A 23,158-nucleotide genomic window follows, 5' to 3' on the forward strand; every position below is an offset into this window, starting at 1 on the left:
AAAAACATTGTTCGGCTCAGATTAGAAGGGCCAAAGGGGACTGTTTCTGTGCTGTAATGTTTTATAGTTCTAAAGGGCACAGTAGGTTTCCTTAAAATTCAACCAGTCAGAGATTGCTCCCAAAATTATGGAAGACTCCTTGGTGACGTTCAGCCTGCTACTTTCCTGGAGAACCTCAATACACAAAATACAAAATGCACTGCTATTCGTCAGTCTGTCCATGTCCCTTTGACCCAGGGGACCACTATCCACTATCCACCTCCACTCTCCCATCATTTATTCATTTAGTAGCAGATCTCCCAAAACCACGACTGCCACCTTATGGTGGTGGAGAAATTTGTGTGGTCCTGTCATCCCAAGAGTGATGGAGCTATGCTCCTGGTAGGGTCACCCATGGTTGAGGGTGAGGTCCCTGACAAAGAACAACCCAACCTCAACAAGGGAACAGGAGGATGAAGTTACTCTGAATTCAACGGCTGTGCAAGCGGACAAAGGCTGCAACCAATCTATCAGCTCCAATCATTGGTTGATTTGTGATGTATCGTGTATTTCTTGGAGTCCAACATCAAGTACATGTTAAACAAATATACACATAGGCATCTTTGCTCTGTGAATCGATGGAACGAAGGCCATCATCCTCAACTACGAGAGATAGTCACGACGAGATCTCCAAATAGCTAGATAGGTTGCATTGAGATGTGTTCCCAGAGGAGATGGCTGCAAAGTCAATATCTCTTGAGCTGCATGCTGACCATTTTGAGTACCTGCAAACACATCATTCAGGGTCAATGCAACATTGTCAGGTTCAACTTTACACAGGGAAACCCTAACAATGCGGTTCTGCATATTTTCCAGTTGACATTTTCACCCATTATATGCATTTTATAAGGCTAATGGTGAGTTGATATTAAAAATTCAACATTCCTGCCATTGTGTTTTCCTGCTTGGTCCCCTTCTCTCTCCTTCTCATTCACCTCTCTCCTCTCACATAGATGCTTCTTTCTAACCCTGCATTCTATTTTCCTCACCCATTTCCTTCCTCCCCCTTCCCCACTTTCTTCACCTGCCCACCATCCAGACACCCATTTCCTCCCCCTATGCTCCCATCCAGCCACCATCCCACCTATCTCCTTCCCGCCCATCTGTCTCTTCCTTCACCCTCCCCTCTCCCATCCTGGTTCAATCTGTCTTCTTTGTCTCTATCTGTTTTAACCTGTCACTCTCCTGGCTTTATCTCCCAAATATACCCTTTTATTTACCCCCACCTAACTCCATCTGTCTATCATGCTTCTCTTCTCCGTGATACAGTACCTATCATGTACTGATCCTTCCTCTCTCCTCTTTAATACTGCCTGCCTTCATTCTTCTTTGTCTGTCCTGAAGCAGGGTCTCAACCCAAAACATCGACAAGCCCATTTCCCTCCATGTATGCTGTCTGACCTGCTGAGTTCCTCCAGCAGTTTGCTTTTTCTTTGTTCTAGATTCCGTCATCTGTGGTCTCTTGCTTCTCCGGTCAGTGGATGAGACACTATTCAAACTGTTGCTTTGCCCGACATGATGCTGAACCTTTTGAGTGATGCTGGCACTGCACAGATGATGCAAAACATGTCATACACCTGTAATTAATACCATATCAATGATTCCCTGACCACTATCTTTCCTGAATAGTTTTTAAATAACTCCGATCGGTTCTTCTGCAGATCTAAACCTTGATCTTGAAATCTAGAACCCATGAATTGCTTTCAATGTCAATAGTGATTAGGAAGCATTATATCTGCAGAGCAGCCATGAGTAACGAAAACAACAATTGACAATTGATTGGATTGACATTCAATGGGTAGAAAGATGCCTTAAATAGACACAATCACATCCATCAAGGGAAACCTCTTCAGATGCTTCAATGGAGATTTATTTAAAACTGCATCAGTTCACCATTTCAAGGGACACCTAATGAGGATGCACAGAAGAAACACCACATTTCACTCAGCTTAGATCTCAATTATATTCCGTCTATGTATCCTTATACTTTCATGCATATGTAATTATTTCTGACTCATGCTTTCTCACTAACCCTTTTCACTAAACCCCTCCAAATAAAGGAGGCGGGTAGTATGGCCTGGATATCATGTGACTTGTTTATTTGTGACTTGCAGGGGTCACTGCCTCAGAGTTAAACATGAAAATGGTGAGGGGATTGTATAGGGTCATATAAAACTATGATCCTAGTAGGGACGCTGTTTCCACTGGGGACTTGTGATAGGACAGATCTATCACCAATGTACATAGTGTATATAGTTACTGTATCTAGACTGTGCTTACAGCGATTGGCTGAGAGCTAAGCCACGCCTATTGTCTGGGCCTTAAAGGGTTGTGTCCCTAGCCAGGTCGGATCATTCCGGACTGGTCGGCCACCTGTGAAGAGCTCCTGTCTTTTGCTAATAAAAGCCTTGGTTTGGATCAACAAGTCTTTGGTTCTTTCGACGAGCTCTACAATTTTATTAGGAAAAGACAGGAGCTCTTCACAGGTGGCCGACCAGTCCGGAATGATCCGATCTGGCTAGGGACACAACCCTTTAAGGCCCAGACAATAGGCGTGGCTTAGCTCTCAGCCAATCGCTGTAAGCACAGTCTAGATACAGTAACTATATACACTATGTACATTGGTGATAGATTTGTACTATCACAGGACTGAAGCTAGAATTGCGGGGCAGTCTCAAGATTTTGGAAAGTACATTTAAGACTGAGATATGGAGAAATTATTTCTCCCTGAAAGCGCTTGAATCTGTGAAATTCTTTGCTCAAGGAAGCGATACTGACTGACTTATTGAATGTAAGGAGTTTGTATGTTCTGCCTGTGTCTACATGGATTTTCCCCGGGGACTCCAGTTTCCCCACCACCATTTGAAATGTATTGGGGGGTGTAATTGGGCAGCACGGCTCGAGGGCAGAAATGATCTGTTACTTTACTGCATAATGAGAAAATGAATGAACTTAAGGCAGAGAGGAGAATTAAGGGTTACAGGAAAAAGGCAGGTACGTGGATCTGAGTCCAAGGACAGATCAGCCTTGATCTTATTGAATAGTGTTGCAAGCTTGATGGGCCAGATGGCCGACTCCTCCTCCTTTATCGTGTGTTCTAATACCCTGAAGAAACCAAGCAGAAGATAGCTGTGCTTGACAGCTGTGTCTAATAGGCCATATGCTCATTCAACACCACAGGTAGGAATGAGGATATCCACGGCCGTTAACAGCAGAAGGTCATCGCATTGTTAGTAGGCAAGCCTGACAGGTTTTATGAGACTTCTGCTCGTGAAGTGAGATTGACTTCTCTTGCTTGCAATGTCTGACAGTACCTGTTTCTGGAGGTGGTCAGCCTCCTCCTTGATGTACCTTGAAGTCAAGAAATGTTCATCTATGTTCCTCCATGGCAGGGTTTGTCCCTGCTGAGGGAATTGACCACTGCATGACCCTGGCAGGTTTCCTGAGAGCCCCAGCACACAAAACCTTCCTTCTAGCATGTATCTCATGCAGCAGGACTTCTAAGTATGATAGAGCGGTCTCCTTCATCCCTGTGACTTTTCTTTCCTCATTGGCAGACATTAGCATAATATTAACTGTCTTTCTGATGACAGATGTAATGATGTGCTGCATGGAAAGTGCACCTTTAAAGACCAAATTCTTTTGACCACTTCCCTGGTCTTTTTTTTTAGGAGACCTGACTTGGTACTTACAATAAACACAACAATATTTTAATGTAAAAATAGCTGAACTTCAACATCATGGCATTTGTCTCTACGCCATGAGATGACATTTCAAAGTGGCTGCTCTGTAACTAAAATTAAATAGCAAGCCGGCTGGCGCAACTCCTTGCAGTGGTTTTTTCAGCTCATTGTTCTTTTGCTCCCTTATGCAGTTAATTAGAGGAGAGGGGTTCAGAGTTAGCGTGATCCCTGCCTCATCTGAAGTAAGTAGCAATGCAGGCAGAGATGGTATCATCAGATGAAAATGGGAGAACAGATGGGCTCAGAAGCATTGGGGTTCAAGGAAAAATGACAGCTAATATTATTTTAATGTTCTAATCAACACCTATGTCTGACTCGTACTTTATTGACTTTCAACACTATAGTCCCAAACAAACGTATCTCCAAACTCCTGGTCCAAGGGCTCACATACCCTGTAGAACTGCATCCTCGACTTTTTGATCTCCCAACAACAATCAGTAAGGACAATCGCTGGGTGACAATAGGTTGATGTGACTGGATAGCACAGAGAACAGTTTTTCACTGCGAGTCTTGGTGCACATGCCAATAAACAATTCAATTTAATGGAAATTAAATGCAGGTGAGACACACTCGCCAAACCTGAAATAAATGTTTCCAGGCAACTTCGAGATGATCAGGATTTAATTATGGGGGAAAGAAATTAAAAAGTTAAAATCATCACTACATTATTATTAATTCATTTATAATGCTTTTGAACATTCGTGCAACAACAAGAGGTAGTGAAAGCACATACAACAGAAATGTTTAAGAGGCGTGAACAGGCAGGAAATGGAGGGGTAAGGATCATGAGCAGGTAGATTCGATTTCTTTGCAATATATGGGATGACTCTGCCTCGGACAACCCCTGGAACTTCCACTTAAAATATAGGTTTTGACTGATACCCTTTGTGTTAAGCCAACCCTCACACCCTACCACCACCAAATCTGGCACTTCCTGCTGACCAGTAACTAAAAGCTAATCACAATATTTTAATACCAAATTACCTTGTAAAGATTTAAATTTCATTGGCATATTTTAAAATAAACCACCATCGGCTCTTGCAACAGGCCATTTAAAGCCTGCTCAGAACCAACAACCGTTGACCCTGTGGGGGGGAGCACTGAGACTTCTAGCAGGACGTGAGCAAGATTGCATCAGATCCAGTGGGAGAATGGCAGCAGTTAAAGTTCAGAGTTTAGACCAGCGTATAAGACCCTTGATTTTAAGGTTTTGTTTTTAAATGTTGAGGTTTGCTCTATACATCGGTATATGCAGTAATTTAGCATCAGAAGTTCTATGTTCTCTTTTAATGGAACAACTTTTGCATGGAGATGAAAATATCAAATAATCGAATGCTTCTCAAAATGCAATCTAATATGACCTCACCTTTTCAGATAGACTGTTAAGTTAGTCTTCAAAGAGTCAGGGTAACCAAAATGACGAACTTGGGTATGGTCAAATATCTGGGATAAGTGACACCCTGAACCAGATGCTTTTGTCATTTAGGCTACTGTCAACCGAAAAATTCCCAAACTCTTTCCTCTCTTCCCTGAACACCTCTTAAGTGTAATTACCACAATCGTTTTGGATTCAGCCCAGCAGATTCCCTCTATCAAGCCAAAAGGAATCCTTGTTTGTATGAAAACAGCAGTCGAGATTAATGGCTATTTGATGTCCCTCATAAGATCCTTTTTTGAAGTTTTTGTTGTTTTGATGATCCCAGAGATATTCATTTCACATTTCATGTTTTTTATTTCTAAATATCTGCAAATGCAAAGCCTATTAAACAGATGGAAACCACAATGTTCCAGATTTTTCTAGGGAAATTTAATTGATTCTAGCATGGGTGCATGACAAGCTCCAGGAGAACATACAATTCCACATGAAGTAAGTTCAGTAAGGGCTCAGGCCCAAAGCGCTTTACTTTGTGTGGATGCTACGGGACCTGCTGAATTTCTCCAGCATTTTAGTGTAGGGCATTGGGCATCAGCATCCGCATATTTTCTTGTTGACTTTACAAAACACAAAGTGAGGTTTTGCAGCCAAATTATTTTCTCGATTCTATGTTGAAGTTAAATAGAGGGTGGTTATGAAACCAACACCTTGGAAGCAAAACAGCACCAGGTCTTCCAATAATGATGGAAGTTCTGGGGGGGTGGGGTGGGGGGGAATTTGGCCAGTGGATTCCTGGAGTGATGACACAGAATATTTTTTCAGGACGTACATTTTTCCTCAATACATTCTCCAGGAGAGTTCAGTAGCTGGAGAATTACTCCTGCTGCTGCTCTTCTTTCTGCCTCCCTGGAGATTAAGACAAGTCTTGCTGAATTGCAAAATTATGTAATACTCAACTCAGTACAAATATCAGCAGAGCTTCCCCTGAGAAATTTAAATTGCCTGCAGGTAGCGGGAACCTCAATATAGGCTAGCCTTGAGACTATGCCCAGGTTCAAGGATGTATCTCATTGCTATGTTACGAACCATGTGCAACAAGCAGCAATAGGCAATGAACCAGACAGTGTTTAATTTTAAAACACTAATTTTATTTCTAACTCTTAAAATATAGTCTTAACTTTTAAACTATATTTAACAATAAATTTAACCCCAGCTATGTGCTGGTGTCTGGAGTAAATGTGTGTGTGATACACCCAAACCATTACAGTCCTGGCCAAAATCTAGAAAGTTATCTCAAAGTTCAGTCTTTCAACTTCAGTGTTGAAGTGCAGGCCTTTGAAAATTGATGCCCAGAATGAATGTTGAACTGATTGAAAACTGGAGTTGCGACTGCTACAGGCTCATGAATTCTTCTTTGAAGAAATGTCCATTCACATGAGCTGTGGTCATAACAATCCTGGTCCTTTTGTAGGCAAGAGTCAAAATGGGTGGCCTCCACAAAGCTTCCAAGACCCTGGCACTGGTCTCTCCAAGGAACTTCACTGCTAGTCACACTTAAAATGAAGCGGTCTCTCCAAGTGACCGCCACTGTTAGTCACAATCAAAATGAAGCAGTTTGCTTGCCAAAAAGACCCTCTTGGCACAGGTCAATCCACCGAAAAGGACCAGTCATTCACAGAGGAGGCTTTTCTCTGAATTCCACAAAAATGGTTGGCCACAAGAGCTGCTTCAAAAAGCTGTTTTCTCTTCAGCCGTCAGAATGGTTCTCCCTTTGCAAAATCAGTGTCTTTGCAAATGTATCGAATCTGGAACAGACTGTGACAAGCCTTCCCCCAGTTCTTCCAATGTATCGAATTATCATTAGGCTGCAACTTGTGTTGTACTTGGTGCTTGTGTGAAATTTTAAATGTTAACTGTGACCATTCAGTCCCTCCTGTCTATATTATTCCTTACAGTGATAATCCCATTTTACTAAAATGGGAGCTCATAATAGCTATAACTATCAGAATGTAAGCATGCAATGTGATTGGAACTTCCATAGGTTATAGAATATAGTGCAGTATACGTAAACATTTCTCAGCTGTAACCAGCCAAGTTGATGACAGAGGGCAGAGAGAATGAAGTGACCACGTGCTGAAGATCTTTGCATCCTTGGCCAGTCTGCAATCTGAGAAAAGCCAACATCTCTCTTGTTCTGCATCACTTGGCTTCACAGGAAGTAGATCATACGCTTTTATTAAATACGTTGCATTAGTCATCATTTATGTGATGAAAAGAATAAAGATGGTGCAATCACCCTGTAGTATTTAATGGCATGACAGCCTTCATCAAGCTGAGCACTATTGACCACTAGTTTTAGTTCTATTTTCCTAATGAAAATCCAGAGAACGCCAGTATTTAGCTGCACATTCCATGGTGAAGAACAACCCTTCTTACAGAGGAAGTACAGCGAAGTCAGCTGCTGGATACTGCTGTTAAGAGCATGTGCTCTTCTTTGGTATCTTTATGAAATACCCATCTTCTCTAAATATGCAAATGAGAGTAGACAAGTAGAGGGGATGTTTATCAGCTTTGAACTAAAATATGTGATTAAGAGGCCCATTGGGGTGCTTTACTTGGAAGCCTTGGGGAGCTCTTTAAATTTTGCCAGCACTATAAATCAAGTTCTCAGACTAATTGTGCAACATTCCTTCTACTCCAAAGATTCCTAGCTCTCAAGTCCATAGTCCAGTTACCTGTTTTGACTTTGTTAAATTAGTGGAATTTTTTTTGAATTTACCGAATGAAACATCTCTCCTCATTCCTGCTGCAACATTTTTGGCACCTTCGGACTTGGAGGGAACCTTCTTCCTGTTCAGTCTCCCAAGAGCAGAGATCAGCTAATGTAAAGCAATATTAGCATTGGAAGCTGGGCCTGAATACTGATATTAACAAATGAGGATAACATCTCTCAACCATGGGATACATAAAAATCACACAATAGAATACATTCTTAGAAACCTCCACACAGACAGATTTTGACTTAATTTTTAATCTGATTTCAGAATGCAGAGGTGCAAGACAGACTTTTCCAAACTACTTCTGATCACTTATTTTTGTTTTCATCCAGTCTTAAATGAGAACATGTGAGTACATTTTCTTTTGAGTGCTGAAGTAAACACCAACTGCAACTAGCTCAAACCATATTGTGAACATTTTATATTAGAATTACAGAACCATAGAACACTACATCACTGAAACGGGCCTTTTAACCAAGCTAGTCTGTGGCAAACTCTTATTCTGCCTAGTCCCATTGACCTGTACCGAGTCCAAAGCCCTCCATACTCCTCCCATCCAATAACATATCTATTATTTTCTTATTGAACCCGCATTCACCACCTTCACCACCTTCATTTCATTGACCTCTGAGTGAAGAAGTCCCCTGCAGTTCCTCTTTTCAACCTGAACCCATGTCCTCTATTTCCTGTCTCACCCAACCTCATTGTTTGCATTTAACCCATCTATATCTCTCAAAATTTTGGATACATTTACCAAATCTCTTCTTATTCTCTGAACCTTCAGGGAGTAAAGTCCTAACTGATTTAACCTTTCCCAAACTCAGCTCTTCAAGTCCCGGCAACATACTTGTAAATTTTCTCTGCAGCCTTTCAATAGTGTTGAGATATTTCCTGTCCATTGGTGACTAAAACCGCACACAATTTTGTCATTCAGTAGGATTCATTGAACTCATTTCATAACTTAAATATCTAATTAAAATTATACGAATTGTTTTTCTGAGCAAAATAACAGAACAAATCGCACCTTCTATCCTTTTGCACCACAAATCTCTGTTTCATTCGCTAAATTCAAAAAAAATTCCACTAATTTAACAAAGTCACAAACAGTTAACCGGACTATGAACTTGAGAGCTAGGAATCTTTGGAGTAGAAGGAATGTTGCCAAAGGTGAAGCAATTAAATTCAGATATGATTATTTCTTGATCAGTCTTCAATCTAGTTTGAAATGTTCATTTTCACTTCCTCATTAATATATTTATGAATGAAATAAGAGCTGTTTTTTTTAAATCAATCAATAGGCCCTTTTACACAGCCTGAAAAACACAGTAATTACCTGGCTTTTAACCAGTTCACTCACCTTTTCAACCTGCGTCAGATATTACCAAGACAGGTAGTTTCAGAGCCAATGCGATTCGCAATGGCTCCTGTGTCAAAATGGAGACCTGGCTTGCCAGTCCAGTACACACGTAGGCTATGATATATTGATGACCTTGAATGCCTGCGACCTACTGCCATTGTTGTGTACAGAAAAATGTCACTGCCCAGTGTGCAAGATTTACATCACACAGGACTCCAACGCTGTACTGCTGCACATCCCGCCCCCTTTTGCACACGAATGCCAGTTTGCCTATATAAAAGGACACACTGACACAGATTTTCTTGCTTCAGCATGAGCAACCTGAGGTGGTATAAAAAAAATTGGTCATTCACACACCAAATAAGCGGGTTTTCTGTGTAAAAGCCTGATCAATCAATTGTTTTTGTTCTTTTGCATATCTATCATTAACTTCACAGTGTGAAGCTTGATGGTTTTAATATATGATTTTGTGACAAGTTAGATCCATTGGAAAGAGAAATGGTCTTGGATAATCTTCTAAATAGGCCCTCGAAAAATTATACATATTGCAAATATGAATAAATTTTAGAATCAGAAAACTTGCAGCACAATACAGGCCTTTGGCCCACAAACTTGTGCCGAACATGCCCCTACCTTAGAAATTACTAGGCTTTCACATAGCCCTCTATTTTTCTAACCTCCATGTACCTATCCAAAAGTTTCTTGAAGGACCCTAACATATTTACCTCCGCTACCGTTGCCAGCAGCCCATTCCACACACTCACCATTCTCTACATAAAAAAATGTACCCCTGACATCTCCCCTGTACCTACTCCCCAGCACCTTAAACCCTTGTCCTCTTGTGACAACCGTTTCAGCCCTGGGATAAAGCCTTTGACTATCTACATGATCAATGCCTCTCATCATCTTAAATACCTCTATCAGGTCACCTCTCATCCTTCGCTTCTCCAAAGAGAAAAGGATATTCATTCAACCTGTTTTCATAAGGCATGCACCCTAAACCAGGCAACATCCTTGTAAATCTCTGCTGCAACATTATCTCTCAGCTCCTAAATTCAATTCCACGATTAATGAAGGCCAATAAGCCACATGCTTTCTTAATCATAGAGTCAACCTGCGCAGCTGCTTTGACCTCAAGATTTCTTTGATCTTCCACACTGCCAAGAGTCTTATCATTAATACTAAATTCTGACATCATATTTGACCTCATATCTGGGTTAAACTCCATCTGCCTCTTCTCAGTCCAGTTTTGCATCCTATCAATATCCCACTGTAACCTCTGACAGCCCTCCACACCATCCACAACAACCCCAACTTTTGTGTCATCAGCAAACTTACTAACCATCCCTCAACTACCTCATCAAGGACATTTATAAAAATCATGAAGAGTAATGGTCCTGAGGAACACCATGCAGAATATGACCCATCTACAACCAATCTTTGCCTTCTATGGGCAAGCCAGTTCCGGTTCCACAAAGCAATGTCCCCTTGGATCCCATGCCTCCTTACTTTCTCAATAAGCCTTGCATGGGGAACCTTAACAAATGCCTTGCTGAAATCCATATACACTACATCCGCTGCTCTTCCTTCATCAATGTGTTTAGACACATCCTCAAAAAATTCAATCAGGCTCCTAAGGCACGAGCTGCCCGTGAAAAAGCCATGTTGACTATTCCTAATCATATTATACCCCTCCAAATGTTCATAAATCCTGCTTCTCATGATCTTCTCCATCAACTTACCAACTACTGAACGAAGACTCACTGGTCTATAATTTCCTGGGATATCCCTACTCCCTTTCTTGAATAAAGGAACAACATCTGCAACCCTCCAATCCTCCAGAACCTCTCCCATCCCCATTGATAATTCAAAGATCATTGCCAGAGGTTCAGCAATTTCCTAATTCGACTCCCACAGTAGCATGAAGTTATATCTCATCCGGTCCTGGTGACTTATCCAACATGATGTTTTCCAAAAGCTCCAGCACATCCTTTCCCTTGATATTACTCAAGCTTCTCAGTCTGTGGCAAGTCATCACTACAATCACTCAAGATCCTTTTCCATAGTGAATACTTAAGTAAAGGATTCATTAAGTACTTTTGTGATTTCCTCCGGTTCCATACACTCTTCCTCATTGCCATACTTGATAGGTCCTATTCTTTAACGTCTTATCCTCTTGCTCTTCACATACTTGTAGAATGCCTTGGGGTTTTCCTTAATCCTGCCCACCAAGGCCTTCTCATGGCCCCTTCTGGCTATCCTAATTTCCTTTTAAAGCTCCTTCCTGTGAGCCTTATAATCATCTAAATATCTAACATTACCCAGCTCTCTGAACATTTTGTAAGCTTTTCTTTACAGCCTTTGTACACCAGGGTTCCTGTCCCCTACCATGACTTCCCTGTCTCATTGGATCGTACATAAGAACTCCACACAAATATCCCCTGAACATTTGCCACATTTCTTCCATACATTTCCCTGAGAACATCTGTTCCCAATTTAAGCTTTCAGTCTCCTGCCTGATAGCCTCATAATTCCCCTTACTCCAATTAAACGCTTTTCTAACTTGTCTGTTCCAATCTCTCTGCAATGTAAAGGAGGTAGAATTATAATCACTCTCTCCAAATACTCCTCCACTGAGAGATCTGACACCTGATCAGGTTCATTCCAAATCAAGTACAGATTCACCTCTCATAGATTTATCTACATATTGTGTCAAGAAACCTTCCTGGAGACACCTAACTAACTCCACCCATCTAAGCCCTTTGCTTTAGGGAGATGCCAATCGTTATTTTGGGTTTTATTTTGTGAGGCAGAGAGTATAAAAACAGGGAAGTCAAGCAAAATCTTTTTTAAAAATTTGCTTGGTTTCAAGTGAAGTGTGTTCAGCACTGGGGACACGCAGGGGACTGCAGATGATGAAATGTGGAGCAAAATACAATCTGCTTGTAAAAACACAATGCTGAAGTAACTCAGGAGGTCAAACAGTGTCCTTTATGTAGCAAAGATAAAAATGCATAACCAACGTTTCGGGCTTGAGCCTGTCTCAAGCTATGGAAAAATGTTGGCAGGTGTTTGAATAAAAAGGTAAGGGGAGAGGCATGGTCGCAAAGGCAAGATGTAATAGGTGGAAAATGGAGGGAGGGCACAGCAGTGAGCAGGGGAGGAGGGTTGGCTAGGTGAATAGAGAGGGAAGGTAATGGAGAGCTGAAGGAGATAGGAAGACAGGGAGAAATGAGGGGGGTGGGGGCAAGGAGGGCAGGTTAGCAGAAACCAGAAAAGTCAATGTCAATGCCATCTGGCTGGAGAGTGCCCAGAAGGAAAATCATGTGTTGTTCCTCTAGTTTATGGGTAGTCTTGGTGGGATAGTGCATGAGGCTATAGACAGACCTGTGACCAGTGTAGTCCCGCAAGTACCTTAACTACACTCCCTCACACTCTGTCCCCTGCAAGGATTCTAGTCCCTTCTCGCAATCTCTCTGTCTGTGCCACATCTATTCCCAAGATGATGTCTTCCATTCCAGGTCATCTGAAATGTCTGCCTTCTTCCACAATATCACTTCCCTTCCACCACCATCACCCGCATCTCCTCCATTTCCTGCTCATCTGCCCTGTTCCCCTCTGTCCCCATCACCTACCAACACATTACCAACCAACCCCCAGCCTCCGCATCCAACACATTATCCTCGGGAATTTCTGGCAGTTACAACAAGATCGCAGTACCAGACATATCTTCCCCTCTTCTCCTCATCTGCCTTCCATAGGGACCACTCCCTCTGTGACTCCCTCGTGCATTCATCCCTCCCCACCAATCGCCCACCCCCCACCGGCACCGTCTCCTGTGGGATGTGCAGGAGGTGCCATTCTTGTCCCCACACTTTCACCCTCTCCACAGTCTGGGGCTCCAAACAGGCCTTTCAAGTGAAGCAACACTTCATGTGTATCCACAGGATTGATTTACTGCATCCAGTGCTCCCTTTGTGGCCTTCTCTTCATCGGAGAGAGTGGACGCAGACTGGGAGATCACTTTATTGAGCGCCTTAGCTCTGTCCACACCAGTGGCAGGGATCTCCCAGTGGCCAACCATTTCAGTTCTGCATCCCACTCCCATACTCGCATGTCTGTCCATGGCCTTATGTACTATCCGACTAACACCACCCCTAAATTGGAGGGACAGCATCTGATTTTCCGACTGGACACTCTCCAGTCAAATGACATTAACATCGACTTCTCTGGTTTCTGCTAACCTGCTCTCCTTTCTTCCTCCCTTCCCTTCACCCTTTCTTCTTTCCCTCAGCTCTCCACTCCCTTCCCTCTCTATTCACCTAGCCATTCTTCCTCCCCTTGCTTACTGCTGTGCTCTCCCTCCCTTTTCCACCTATTACATCTTGTCTTTGTGACCATGCATCTCCCCTTACCTTTTTATTCAAACGCCTGTCAACATTTTTCCATAGTTTGAAGGGCTCAAGCCCAAAACGTCGGTTGTATATTTTTACCTTTGCTATATAAAGGACACTGTTTGACCTGCTGAGTTTCTTCAGCATTTGTGTTTTTACTTCAACCACGATGTCTGCAGACTTTTGTGTTTTACTACTGCTAGAGGAGCTCAGTGAATCCACCTTCCAAGTCCCTCCAGAAGATTGTGTTTTGCTATCTGCTCAATTCTAGTTGGCCCATTGTAGGGAAGATGTGAAGAGGGTTAGTCTGTGTACAAAAATAGTTCATAGGAGGAGGGACCAAAATTACAAGGATAGATTTGAAATTCTTGGACTATTTAGAAATGAGAAATGTGAGGGAAGGTTTGATAGAAGTATATAAAATATTGAGGGGTTAAGCAAACAGTGGTTAATGGAAGGCTGTTCCCTTGGGCGAAGGGATTGACAAAGGGCCCAGGCCCAAAACATTGGCTAACCATTGCACAATCATTGGGCAATATATGAGTCTTATTTTAGCATGATGTATTCCATAAATGTCTTGGGGAGTTGTTTTGGAAACTGTTTTCTTTATGATAACCTAATAAATGGGCCACAGGAACTTTCATACTGTCATATTCTGTGTATTTAGCCTTCCAAAATATCATTTTCAGATACTCACAAGATGTATATTTTGAGCTGGGTGTCGCCAGGAGTGTTGCAGGGTGAATAGGGGTGATTGATGAATAGTTGGTGAGAAACAAGGAGGACGTGCAGACAGAAAGGTTATTGGTACTACGGGCACAAAGTATTGTTGGAAGTATTTAAATAGTTGTAAATATTAAAGGCAAATGGCCACAAATTTATTGTTTAAAGGGAAAATGTAGAGTGAAAAAGAAGATAGCTTCCATCAAAATGTAAAAACAAGAAACAAATTGACAGCATTGTCAGATGGGTTTTGATTCCACATTAATCTCACAGACTGCAGTTCTTGGCAGAGATAGCAGATGTAGGATACAACAGATACTGGAATCAGGAACGAACAAACAACCTGTTGGAGGAGCTCAGCGGGTCAAGCACCATCAGTGGGAGAAAAAGGAACTGCTAATATTTATTGTCAGAGCACACCATCGAGTAAAGGGTTCCGATACACATTGTCAACGATTCTTTATAAGAGCAGAGATGTCCACCTGCAGTTGTATAGGGCCCTGGTGAGACCTCACCTGGAATATTGCATCCAGTTCTGATCCCCAAATTTGAGGAAGGACATACTCACTATAGAGAGAGTGCAGCGGGATGGCAGGATTGACATATGCTGAAAGATTAGAAAGACTGGGCTTATATGTGATGAAGTTTAGAAGGATGAGGGGAGACATGATTGAGGTATATATGATTATAAAGGGGCTAGACAGGGTGAAATCGGATTACATTTTCCCATTGTTGGGAGAAACTAGGACTAGAGGGCATAGTTTAAAAATACAGGGAAGGGCCTTTAGGACAGAGATGAGGAGACATTTTTTTACCCAGAGAGGTGTGGATCTGTGGAATGCTTTGCCTCAGAGGGTGGTCAGGGCAGATTCATTGGATATATTCAAAAGGGAGTTAGATAAGGCTCTTCTGGGCAGGAGAGTTAAGGGTTATGGGGATAAGGCTGGGTATGGGTACTGATAGTGAATGACCAGCCATGATCTGAAAAATGGCGGTGCTGGCTCGATGGGCCAATTGGCCTACTCCAGCACCTACTGTCTATTGTCTATTGTTTTTATCTCTCGCTGCTTGAAGTTCCTCCAGTAGGTTGTTTCACACTCGTGGCAGATATAGACTGGAGCACATTCATAAAGGAGGTCTGATACTTTGATCATGAAAAGACCTTGGTATCCCAGCTCATGAATATATGAGGTCTTCCCAATGCAAAGCTTTTAGTCATCAGATGCTGGAGAACTGGAACAATACATAAAAGTGCTGAAGAAACCCAACAGGTCACGCAGCATCTGTAGAAAGCAGCAGGTAGTGAATGTTTCAAGCCAGGGGTTGATAAAGATTGATTAAACATTTGAGTGATAAGGTGGGGATGGAAGGGGAGGGAGGAGGAGCACACACTTACAGGTGAATGCCATTGGGAGGGGGAAGAAAGGAAAGGAGCTAAGAGATGTGCGGGAGGGGCAGGGGGCTGAGAAAGCTGATTTTTGATAGGGGGAAGGTATGGAAGAGAGTGGGAGCTGGTGAAAGGAAGGTGCAGGTAATGGGCAAAGGAAAGAGAAGGATGCTTTTTTTTGACATCTGCACATTCTCGCATAAGTGAGGATCAACCTACACAGGTAATTATCATGCACAATGGCAATCTAAGACTTGATAAAGTACAGGCATCGAGTGCATGAGTGAAAGCAGAAAGTCTCCCAATGTGATTGGTGGGGAAGCGTGGCACCTCTGGATGGGTAGGTTTCAATCCAGGAGAACTGAGGTGTTTTAGCACTAGATTCAGACTGAGAGAGATTTGAAAGTGAGTCATTGGACACATTAGGTCTCAGTGCCAAGCTAATGCTGTTGGCTAATTTTTCAAAACTCAAGGAAAGAGACCTTCTCCACAGCGTAAAGAGACCCATAAAATCAAAGTGCTCCTGTTAACTTTATTCTGCCTGCTAAATCTGGATGCATGAGTAAAATGACTGGCTATTTGAAGGAAAGAAATAAGTTACATTTACACTACTCTTTTCATGACCTTGGATTTTCCCAAAGTGTTGTTCAGGTAAAGAGACATTTTTCAAATAGGGCCACTATTATTTTTTGAAGACCATATTTAGTAAGAATAATTTATTAAGAATTATTAAGAAAAGGAGTGTTCGGGGGTTCGGTGCATTAGCAAAACAATCGAATCACAAGTATAGAGAGTTACGCACGGGTCGGGGAGAAGAGTTTTAAAAGGAGCATTTGCAGGGCATGGCATTTTAGAGGACTAATTGAATCGCGATTCATTACCGGGATCAAATAAAAATAAAGCATGCACAAGCAGAGCAACTATCGCTGGAGTGGCCAGTGCAAGTAGCCCAATGTAGGAGTGATAAGTTTGAGGGTTTAGGTTGAGAGGCTTCGGCAAGCAGAAGCTAAAGTCATGCTGCAGGTAAGGTCAGGTATGATCCTTTCATAGTAACCCAGAGTAGGTAGTGGAGATGGTAGGTGGGGCAGTGGTATGCTCCAATTGCAGGATGTGGTCAATCTGGGTCAGTAGAAGTGTCCCTGATGACTTCACCTACAAAGGAGGCATCCAACTCCAGCTCCTCACAAAGTGGGTTAGGGAAATGAATGAACTCCAGGTCATTCAGGAGACAGAGAGGGTGATACACAATCTATAAGGAGACAGCACACTGAAGGAGCAAGAGGCAAGGAACTGGGTGACTGCTAGGAGAAGGAAAGACAATAGGCGGTCAGCACAGAGCATCCCTGTGGCCATTCCTCTCAACTATAAGTGTACTGTTTTGAATACTGTTGTGGGGAACAATATACCAGGGATAAATCATAGTGGTCAGGACCCTGGCACAGAATATGGCTCTTCAGCTCGGAGGGAAGAGGAGAGTTCTAATGAGTAGTGATTCGATATGTAAGGAAATAGATTGGAGATTCTGAGAACAAGATCGAGAATGCCAGATGGTATGTTGTTTCCCAGATGTCAAGGACATCTCGGAACGAGTCCACAACTTTCTTAACTGGGCGGGTGAACAGTCAGATGTTGTGATCCACGTGGGAACCATGACAGAGATAGGAAAAAGAATGGCCCTGAGGAGGGAATATAGGGAGTTAGGAAGTATGCAATAAAAGCAGGACCTCAAGAGAGGTAATCTCTGGATTGCTACCTGTATAACACACACAGGGAATATGAAATTATGGCAGGTGAATGCATGGCTGAAAAGTTGGTGCAGGGTGTAGGGGATTAGATTCATGCATCATTCTAATCTTTTCTGGGGAAGGTACATGTATGACCTGTCCAAAAAGGACAGGTTGCACCTGAAAGGGAGAGGGGCTAATTTCCTGGTGGGCAGGTTTACTAGAGCTATTGGAGAGGGTTTAAACTAATTTGGCAGGGGGGGTGGGAACCAGAATGAGAGGGCAGTGAATAGGGCAGAAGGTATATAAGTAGCCCACCTCACTGACAAAAGGCAAAGGAGGAAAAACCCAACACCCAACCCCAACCAACCAATTTTCCCCTGCAACCGCTGCAACCGTGTCTGCCTGTCCCGCATCGGACTTGTCAGCCACAAACGAGCCTGCAGCTGACGTGGACTTTTTACCCCCTCCATAAATCTTCGTCCGCGAAGCCAAGCCAAAGAAAAAAAGATACATTGTGTAGGTAGATTGTCAGGAAGGATAGTTAATCAATCACACAAAATTGCAAGCATACGATTAAGGAATTAATTTGAGGAACAAAATTGAAAAGGGAGATGAATGCAGAAGTGAATAACTTGTTTTAAATGCCCAGAGTATAAGAAATAAGGCTGATGATCTCAAAGAGCAGTTGGAAGTGCAGGCATGACGTAGTGGGCCATCATTGAGTCGTGGCTGAAAGACAACAGCTGGGAACTAAATATCTGTGAATACACAGTGAAGGGCAGACAAGAAGGCAGAGGGAGTGGGATGGATTTGCTGGTTAAAAATTGAATAAAATCTTTGGAGAGAGGAGACATCTTTTCAGAAGATATAGAAACCAATGGGCAGAATTTAGAAACTGTAGGGGTAAAAAGACCCTGTTGGGAATCGTATACAGCAGGATGTGGTGTGCAAACTAGAGAGGGAGGTAGAGAAGGCATGCAAAAAGGGCAAAGTTGCAATAGTCATGGGGGATTTCAATATACAGGTTGAATAGGAAAACCAGGTCTGTATTGGATCACAAGAGAAAGCATTGATCAAATGCCTTCAGGATGGCTTCTTAGATTAACTTGTGGCTGAGCTAGCCAAGGAAATGGTAATTCTGGATTGGATATTGAGTAATGAACCAGAGTTGATTAGGATTTCTGAAAGTAATGAAACTCTCAGGAGGCAATGATCATATAATATGGTAGAATTCACCATGGAGATTGAAAAGGATAAACTAAAATGAGGTGTCAGTATACCAGAGGACTTCCAAATTTTGAGAGAGAAACCGGAAAAAATTGATTGGAAATGCACTCTATCAGGGGAGGGTGGGAGAACAGCAATGACCGGAGTTTCTGTGAGAAGGTGCAGGACAGTGATAATCCAAAAAAATGCAAAAATGACATGACTGTGACTGACAAGAGAAGTCAAAGCCAAAGTTAAATGCACAAGAAAGGACATACAAGGAAACAAAACTGAGAGGATAGAGGACCAGGAAGCTTTTAAAAGTGTGCAGAATGCAACTAAGAAGGTCATTAGGAAGGAAAATATGAACTTTGAAAGGAAGCCAGCAAAAAATATCGAGAAGGATACTGAAGGCCTTTTTAAATGTCTCATGTATAAGTCAACTATTTCTAGACTATTTTTTATGTTAAATTTATGTGGTCGACGTTTACATGGATACTGCTTTTGAGGGGCTGATGTTCAAATTTGAATGCAAAATACCATATCAGTTGCAAGTCCAAATGATCCCTAAATGAATTAACGTAATAATAGAGTCTGCACATCAAACCACACATCCTACCAAGTAACAAGAACCACAAGAGTAAAACACGAGAGTCTACAGGCACCGAGATTGAAGTAAAAACACAAAAGTTTGGGAAGGGCAGGGTGGGGGGAAAGGTGATGGGAAGAAAGGGGGAACTCAAAGGTGGAGATGAGAGTTGAGTAGCCAAGGTGTGAAGGGATAGGGTAGAGTAAGGAGTGGTAGTGTGGGGATAAGCTATAGGATCTGGCAGCCCAGATATCCAAGGTGCCAGCCTTGCGAATGCTGAGGTGGGCGTGGGAACTGGCGAGGGAGTCAGCGTGGACGCTAGTACGGGAGAGGTTAGGACCGCAATAAGTATCTGCATAATCATAGGCATCAAGTCCTCCAGCCGGCGGGCAGGCAGGGCCGAGGTGAGAGACTAGAGTTGACTTTTACTTGAGATACAGTACATGGAAAATTCCAGATTTTTTGGCCAAAAATAGGGGATTGACTTTTACATGAGATCAACTTTACATGAGTATATTAAATATAAAAGGGAGGCAGGTGGAGATTATAAACCTATAGCCTAACATCAGTGATTAGGAAGTTGTTGATAAAGTTACAGAGTACCTGGAGGTTCATGATTAAATAGACCAATATCAGCATGGTTTCCTGAATGGAAAGACTTCCCTGACAAACTTAACTGCAATTTTTTGAGGAAACCACAACAGGTTTGTAGTGCGCGTCGAAAGAACCAAAGACTTGATCCAAACCAAGGCTTTTATTAACTAAAAGACTGGAGCATATCACAAGTAGGTCGACCAGTCCAGATTGACCTGGTCTGGCTAGGAGCAATCCTTTAAGACCTGCCAGTAGGTGTGGCTACACTCTCAACCAATCACAGTCATCCTACACTACCATCTGTACATATGTAGATGTACACATTGCTGATAGAATCTGAACTATCACAAGGTTAAAAAAAAAGCCATGCAGTGTATGTTGTATATTTGGATTTCCTAACAGCCTTTGACAAGGGCTGCTTAACAAGATGAGAGCCTGTGGCATTTTCAGGAAAGATACAGGCTGGAGTATTGGTTGATCGGCAGGAAACAGAGAGTGGGAATAAAGGGATCCTAATCTGGTGGCTACCGGTTACCAGTGGTGTTCTGCAGGGGACTGTATTGGAGCTATTTCTTTTTAAGTTGTATGTTTAATTATTTAGATTGTGGTATAAATGTTTTTGTAGTTCAATTAGAAAGATAAGTGGAGGGGTAGATACTGATGAGGAAATGGAGAGGCTGCAGAGAGACTTAGATTAGAAGAATGGGGAAACAAGATGCAAATGAAATAAATGGCTAGAAACTGTATGGACATACACTTTGGCAAAAGGAATAAGAGGGCAGACTATTATCGTATTTGAATGAGAGAAAATTCAAATTTAAGAGGAGCCAAAGAAGTTGGGGGACCTCATGTGGGGTATCTTAATTAACCCCCAGGGTGAGTTGATGGTGAATGCAATGTTGGCATTCATATTGAGAGGAATAAGATATAAGAACAGGGATGTAATGTTGAGACTCTTGCAACACTGGTGAGATCTCACCTGGAGTACTGTGTACAGTTTTAGGCATGCTATTTAAGAAAGGATGTGCTGTCATTGGAGAGGTTTCAGAGAAGATTCACAAAAATGATTCCAAGAATAAAGGGAATAGCATACAAGGAAAGTTTGACAGCTCTTGGACAATACTCTTTTGAGTTCAGAAATATGAGGGAGGGCATCATAGAAGCATTTTGAATATTGAAAGGCCTGGATAGAGTAAATGTAGCAAAAATGTTTCCCACGGAAGAGGATTTAGGACAAGATGGGACAACTTCAGGATGGAAGGGCAGCATTTAAAGCAGAACTGTGAAGGAATTTCTTTAGAGAACGGTGAACCTCTGAAACTTGCTACCATGGCTGGCTGGGAAAACAAGTCATTAGGTATATTTAAGGCAGAGATAGATAGGTATCTGAAGAATCAAAGGATCAAAGGCTATGGGGAGAAGGTTGGGGAGTGGGGCTGATTGGGTGAATGGATCACCTCATGATGGAATGGCGGAGTGAAATCAATGGTTTAAATGGCCTACTTTTGCTTCTATATATTATGGTCCGGACAATAATTTTTTCAAAAGGTTTACTTACTGCAAAAAAAAATGGGGATTATGATAGATAATTGTGCAGAACATAAAGCTAATTCAGATTTGCTGTCTAATGTAGGAAGTTGGATAAACATTAAATTAACTTTTATTGTCACATTGTGTTAGTTCAACTGGCCTAAAAATGTTTTGCCACTGATTTTTGTTTGAACTCAGCATCTGATGCCTCTCGTATCCATGCTCAACAATAGTCGGCCAGCATTGATGGATTCCAGTTGCCCTGATACCGCTTTCCATAGTTGCAATGTGCTGGTGAACCTTTCACCATGATCGTCACTGACTGTAGGGAAGGAGTCCGTGCGAATACAGAAAATGAATTTTCAATGACATGCTGCACTTCATGGATTTCTCTGCTTGAAGAGGACTCAAAATATGATGGGAAATCGCAAAGATAGGTTATATCTAAAAAACATTATGTGATGGAAAATTATAAGGTAATTTTCATGATCAGCACCCCAAAATCCATAAAATATACCCAAAAGTGTTTAGGAAGCAAAATCTTCACTGTCCAGTGAATATTTATTTGGTTATCAAAATAATAATTCTGATAAATTAGTCAATCATTGATTATTCAGTTCTGATGCAAGACTAATAACTGCAGATTGTTGAGTGAATGGATCTTGTCTTGATTTTTGAAAACAGCACTGCATTCAATATTCTTATCCAGCAAGCACTCTCCAATGTGTATTGACCAGCCAATGCACACTTCATGTTATTTGGTGTCTCAGAATAAAAATTATCCATCTCCTGTGGATTCTTTGTTTTGAGGTCTTTTTGTCTATCTGAAAACTAAATGTTCCCTTCTGTCAAAGTTCTATATTATTTTTGGATGATCACCAATTGTGAAGGACATATTGCTCAACTCTTCCCCTTGAATGCATGGAGAAAGGACTCATTTATTATTAAATACTCTGTGCGTTCTCAGTATCTGCTCTTAATGCATTTCATTCAGACTTTAGTTTTTTGTATTGTCAAAGTTTTTCCTGCTTTATTTTGATCAGAAATAATACTTATTTCTGGAATATATAGGACTTATCTCCTTCCCTCTCTCATATTTGAATATGTTCTCCTTAATCCATTTTAATTCCCAATTGTCTTAGTGTTGTTTGTCATTAAATATCTTTCCCTTATCTTATATATTCAATGGGTGTTCATGACTCGAGGTAAACACAGTGAAACAAAAATCTGCAGATGCTGTGATTGTAGTAAAAACACATCGAAATGCTAGAGGAACTTGACTGGTCTTTACAGTGTCTAATGGAGACAAAGAAATATTGCTGATGTTTCAGGCCTGAGCCATTTTTCAAGGAATAAGTGGAATAAGCAAGAAGCAGGAAATCTCAGAAAGTCTCAGAATTCAAACAATGGGGGAGGAACTAGGTGATTTTAACACAAAAAGTGTCAATTGGATATGATAAGGTAGAATTTATCATGCTTGTGCGAAAGGAGATGGAAAAGAGTTAAAGATAGGGAAAGGCAATGGGAAAGAAGTTGGGGGGGGGATGGTGTTTAACGAAAGCCAGAGAAATCTGTATTGATGCAATCCAGTTGTAGGGTGATCATTCAGAAGATGAGGTGTTGTTCCTCCAATTTACAGGTGATTTCAGTCTGGCAGTGCATGAGACCATGGACAGACATGTCAGCAGGGAAATGGAATGGAGAATTGAAATGGGTG

General features: G+C 41.8%; 1 long non-coding RNA gene across 2 annotated transcripts in view; it reads right to left on the reverse strand.

Moving 5' to 3' along the window:
* Positions 1-705: 705 nt before the first annotated feature.
* Positions 706-23,158, reverse strand: part of LOC138753630 (uncharacterized) — a 239,013-nt gene continuing 216,560 nt past the window's right edge. For both annotated transcript variants that reach the window (XR_011351309.1, XR_011351303.1), the window contains exons 3-4: positions 1,441-1,585; positions 706-764 (exon numbers count right to left, since the gene is read on the reverse strand). This is a non-coding gene — a long non-coding RNA (uncharacterized lncRNA). The remainder of the gene's footprint in view (positions 765-1,440; positions 1,586-23,158) is intronic.

Source organism: Narcine bancroftii, chromosome 1 (assembly GCF_036971445.1).
Source record: "Narcine bancroftii isolate sNarBan1 chromosome 1, sNarBan1.hap1, whole genome shotgun sequence".
Classification (NCBI taxonomy): Eukaryota; Metazoa; Chordata; class Chondrichthyes; order Torpediniformes; family Narcinidae; genus Narcine; species Narcine bancroftii.